The following is a 5,537-nucleotide window of genomic DNA, read 5'->3' as shown; positions in this document are numbered from 1 at the left end:
GGGGGGAGGTCAGAGGACATGCTGAGACAGGCTGGGGGGAGGTCAGAGGACATGCTGAGACAGGCTGGGGGGAGGTCAGAGGACTAAGCAATGATGAGCTCCACAGGCCTGACGAAATGTAAAGTTGCCACCATTTTAATCTTGAGACCAGCACACGTTCAAGTGACTTCTTAACAGAGGAAATTCAACTGTGTTTACCAGTCACATGGCCCATTGTGGGGAGCAGTGAGCAGGGAGGGGCAGCATCTCTAGGCGTGAGCCTCCTCCTCATAGTCACCAAACCAATAAGAGCTTCAGTGAGAAAAAGCCAGCTCTGGGGCTGATGAGAGCTGGAGCAGACTCAGCTTGCCTGCCAAGCCATCTCCCTTTTTAATTCTGCCATTTGTCTACAATAAACTAAAGAATGGGTTTAAATATAGGGCAGTGCCCAGATTATGAACTAGTTCCATTCCTAGCTCTGTCTTCAAATCAAATTTATAAATGAATCAGAAAAGTCAGGTACAGTTGGATTGGTGTCTAGACACAGGTAGTCAAATGTTTGTCTTATCTGTAGCACATACATACCTTTCTTTTTATGCCAAAAAGCATTAAAGAAACACTTCAGATACACGAAGACATCTTTAACATCATCATAATAATATTTTGATCTAAAGTCACACCCTTTTTTTATTGCAAACCATTACATGTGCTTTGCATTTTATCACAATAGATTTTGGTGTGGGGGTGGAGGATGGTTCTTAACTATAGGTTGTACTACTGCCTGTGTTATATTTCTACCACCCGTCTGTCTGTGTGTGTTGGGCTGTGGTCCTGTGTGCTGCTGGGATGGATTATCACAAGAGCCACAGTGATGAACTCAAACACACTGCAGATTGTGAGGATGAAGAAGGACTGGGCAACGTTTCGTTCTGTGATGCGTGGGGTAGCCATGAGTAGAAGCCAACTGAATGGCAGCTAACAACAGTCTGTTGTGTTTAATATCGAGGGAAAATAAATCTCTATGTCTTAGAAATGGATACGTATGATCCCATTGGCAGAAAAACATGGAAAAAAGCATTCAGGACATGTTTCCTAGTTTTGTTTTTTAAATGTCCGTATCTCTTTTTTAATGTTTTGTTCACGTGACAAAGCTCATTCACATAACATTCATCAGGGGTACAGACACAGAAGAAGGAATCAACACAAGCCAGTACTCAACCTTAAGACTGTGCGCAGCCAGGGAGGAGGACTGTTTCCACAGCTGGCCTCTCAGTACAAATGCTCAGCTATGAACCCCTCACACGTGCCTTCTCAGTCACTGCTACAGCATGGGCAAGGAGGCCTCTCTTCCAGCCAGCAGAGGCTTCCCCACCCCCAGATAGCTGCGCTAACAGACAGAAGCCAGCAAGCTTCTTCAAATGGTAAACACTTGAAGGAGACACATTTTATAGTGCTCACATTAATGGCCACAGACAATAAAGAGATGGTTTTTTAAAGAAAATCCCTTCCCCTTGCCCATTGGTTAACAACTTTGAATGCTGAAACTTATTTTTTTCTAGCTATTCCTCTGATGAGGTCCCTAAGTAGTTAATGTACTCAACGACTTGAGGTTGGAGGTTCAAGTCCACCCAGACACACCTTGGAAGAAAGGCATGGTGATCTATTTCTGGAAAATCCACTGCTGAAGACCCTATGAAGCACACAGTTCTGCTCTGAAACACTCATGGGGGCACCATAAGCTGAGGTCTATCTACTCAATGGCACCGGCCATCTACTGCTGGCTTTACTTGCTCTTCTCCCATGTCACCCAGCTGAGCCGGCTTCTCCGCCCTGCCTGTCTCCATCTCCCACACCAAGGGATTGGATCTTTGGACACCATCTCTTTGCCAAACTCCTGTTGGAATGATCGATATGGAGGCTGGGACTTTGGAAAGCTATCATCTTTGGAACTGTTGTCAGGCTGTCGTTTTGCAAACTGCAGGTATGAGCACTTCAATATTTATACTCCTTCGAGAGACACTGAGTCAATTAGAATCTGGAATACCTGTGCTCCCCCAGCCATCTGCTTCACAGCATTTTTTTGAAATGAGTAGGTAGGGGAGATTTAGTAGCATTTTCTCCTGTCTCTTGTTGCTAGGGAAACCCCCTTTTCAGTACATATCATTCTAGCATCTTGAAAGAAGCAGCCTGTAACGTTCCTCTCTTTCTCCAGAGGAAAAACATGTTTTCTGTGGCGAGCATTCTCTTAAAGCACATAGGACCCCGGTCTCCAAGGACATGGAATGCACCCGGCTGCTATGGCTAGTACACGAGGCTGAACGCTGGCTTTGCGTTTTCACAGCCACTGGGTGCTGAGTGGAGGAGGCGCACAAAGAAAATGGACTGTTTTCACGGCATGCGTTTTGTTTTGTTTGTAAGGCGCTGTTTTGTATTCTTGCAATTAAACTCTGTGGGGAGCTTAAAAGATCCATTCTGCCCCCACCAGAGAGCAGCTGTTTTACAGAAAGACCTGTTGTGTCACGACAAAATAAAAATATAATGATTTCCAGTTCTATGATGTTTTTTACCTCAAAAAGTAAAAGAGAATCCACAAGCACTGTGAGACACTGTCCACAGCTTCTGAAGCTTCAGGAGTGTCTTGGAAATATCCGCCCTCAGTGTTCACAGTCACGCACTCCTACAACAGACACCAGAAAGAACTCTAGAATGTGATGCTGGTGGTTTGGGGTTTTGGCTGCTTGACCTCGGCCTAAATTGCCAGTAGCAAATTGTCTGTTGGAAGGAAACGGTGGCCAAAGGGTGGACAACCCAAGTGATTTGTATTTTGTTCTAGAGATAATGAGAGTTGCCCTGGTAGTCAGATGTGTGTCCTTCATATGAAATCCTCTGTTGCCTTCTCTGGGATCACAGCTTCTGGGTGAGGGGGCACTTCAAGCTCTCTCTTGTCCAGTCCTCAAAGTAGTTAAACAAGGGGGCCTGGTGTTAACAGGTGGTGTTGCTTTTGTAAGGTGTCTTAGAATGGGCTCCGAGTCTTGGCCGCTGAAGCGTAAGAGAATGAAACAATGCCCAGTCCTGCACCAACTGGGGGCTCCCTGGTATGCCCATCCCACTTCATGGAAGGTTCCCTCGTTCTTGATGTCCCTCTCTTTTACCAAACACAATGTCCTTCTTTAGTAATTGGTCTTCTCAAACAACATGTCCAAAGTCAGCAAGACAGTTTCACCATCTTTATGTCTATAGACCATTCTGCTTTGTTTGTTCTTCTGACAAAACAGGTAGCAACCCTAAAATAGGTTCTGTCTCACACTTAGCAAAACATCATCTGTGAAAGCAATCATTGAAAGAAATCATCACTTAGTAAGAGCAAAAATAACTAGCTGAAATTTGGGTTCCAATGGTTAAGAGAAGCACTGACCCCTCGAAGCACAGTGAGGCAGCAGACTGGTGCTGAAGGGACCGTGACATTTACCTGCCATTTTACCATGTTGTTGTTGTTGTTGTCCAGTCGGCTCCAGCTCAAATGAACAGAACTAAACACTGTCCAGTCCTGTGTCATCTTCATAATCACTGCTGGGTTTGAGCCCACTGTTGAGCCCACTGTGTCAATTCACCTAGTTGGGGTCTTCCTCTGTTTCACTGGCCCTCTTCTTTACCAAGCATAATGTCCTTCTCATCACCCCATCACATGTCCTCACTTCTAATGAGCATGCTGACTGTCCTTCTACCAACATAGATTTGTCTATTCTTCTGACAGCCCGTGGTAGATGTAATATTCCTTGCGAAAACCACAATACAAAAGTATCGATTTTTGTTCAGTCGTCCTTACTCAATGCCCAGTTTTCACATGCCTATCAGGTAACTGAAAATACTGTTAAGAAAACCTTATATGTGCCTGACTCCTCTCACACTATATGCCATCTGTCATCCATATGGGCTGACACACAAGCTTTAGGTTACTAACCTGTTGATCTTTAAAGAGTCACCAATAGCAAAATGCAGTGATGATGAAAAACTCCTCCTCCTCCACCAGCAAACTCAGGGATCCACGTCGCAACAACTCCCTGCGTGGTGCATGTACCAGCAGCATCAGATCAAGAGGCATCTATTAGAAATGCAGCTTTGCAGGCTATGCCCTGAACCTAGTGAATCTGCATGTCAACAAGCCCTCAGTGACCCGTTCTTATTGTTAGGTGCCATCAAGTCCATACCATCTCAGAGCGACAAAATGACAGAACGAAATGCTGTCTGGTCCTGCACCAACCTCACAGTCGTTGCTACGCTTGAGCCCATTGCAGCTGCCACTGTGTCAATCCATCTCATTGGGAGTCTTCCTCATTTGCGCTGATCCACCACTTTACCAAACACAATATCCTTCTTCAGGGACGGGTCCCTCCTGATAATATGCCCAAAGTGTAAGAAACAAAGTCTGGTTATCATAGCTGCTAAGGAGTATACTGCTATTCATAAGGTTTTCAGTGACTAACAATTCGGAAGTAGTTCGTCACTCTTTCTTCCTAGTCTGTCTTTGTCTGGAAGCTCATCTGAAACCTGTCCACCATGGGTGACCCTGCTGCCTTTTTAAAAATACCAGTGGCATTGCCCTCAGAATCACAGCAACTCAAGCCACCACAGCACGACAGACAGAAGAGTGGTGGCCGTTTGGTTTTATGTTGAAACTGTCACTTTAAATTTCTCTATCAATCCTGATACAATCAAGATGTTCTCTCACATACAGTGCCGGAAAATGAGGCCCTCAGGTTGGAAGGCACAATGCCTCCTCAAAGTAGAGTTGATCATGATGATGTGAATGGAGTTAAGCTCGTGGGAGAAAAGCCCACAGAACCTTCATGTGCTGTGGGGCACAACTCAAAATGAAGAGAAAGAGCTGTAAACTTATCCATTGAAATTCAGAACAAGGAATGTACGAAGTATAAATCTGGGAAAATTGGAAGTTGTCAAAAATGAAATGGAATGCATAAACATCAATATCTTAGGCATTAATGATCTGAAATGGACTGGTATTGGACATTTTGAATTTCTGACAACCACATGGTATACTATGCAGAGAATGACAGATTGAAAAGGAACGTTGCATTCATCATCAAAAAGAACATATCCAGATCAGTCATGAGGTACAATGCTGTTTGTGATAGGATAATATCCATGCACCTACAGGGAAGCCCAGGTAATACCACTATTATTCAAATTTATGCACCAACCACTAAAGCCAGTGAGGATGAAATGGAAGAATTCTACCAACTTCTTCAATCTGAAATCAGTCAAACAAACATGCAATCAAGATGTATTGCTCATTACTGGAGATTGAAATGCAAAGGTTGGGAGCAAAGAGGAAGAACCAGTAGTTGGAAAATATGGCCTTGGTGATAGAAATGATGCTGGAGAACGTATGATAGAATTCTGCAAAACCAATTATTTGTTTATTTCAAATAACAAATTATTTGAAACAAATAATTTAAAGAAATTATTTAGACAGCATAACAGACATGGACCTCACCAGATGGAACACAAAGAAATCAAATTGACTACATCTGTGGAAA

This window comes from Chrysochloris asiatica, unplaced genomic scaffold (assembly GCF_000296735.1).
Source record: "Chrysochloris asiatica unplaced genomic scaffold, ChrAsi1.0 scaffold00018, whole genome shotgun sequence".
Classification (NCBI taxonomy): Eukaryota; Metazoa; Chordata; class Mammalia; order Afrosoricida; family Chrysochloridae; genus Chrysochloris; species Chrysochloris asiatica.
Note: the sequence above shows the minus strand (reverse complement) of the source record.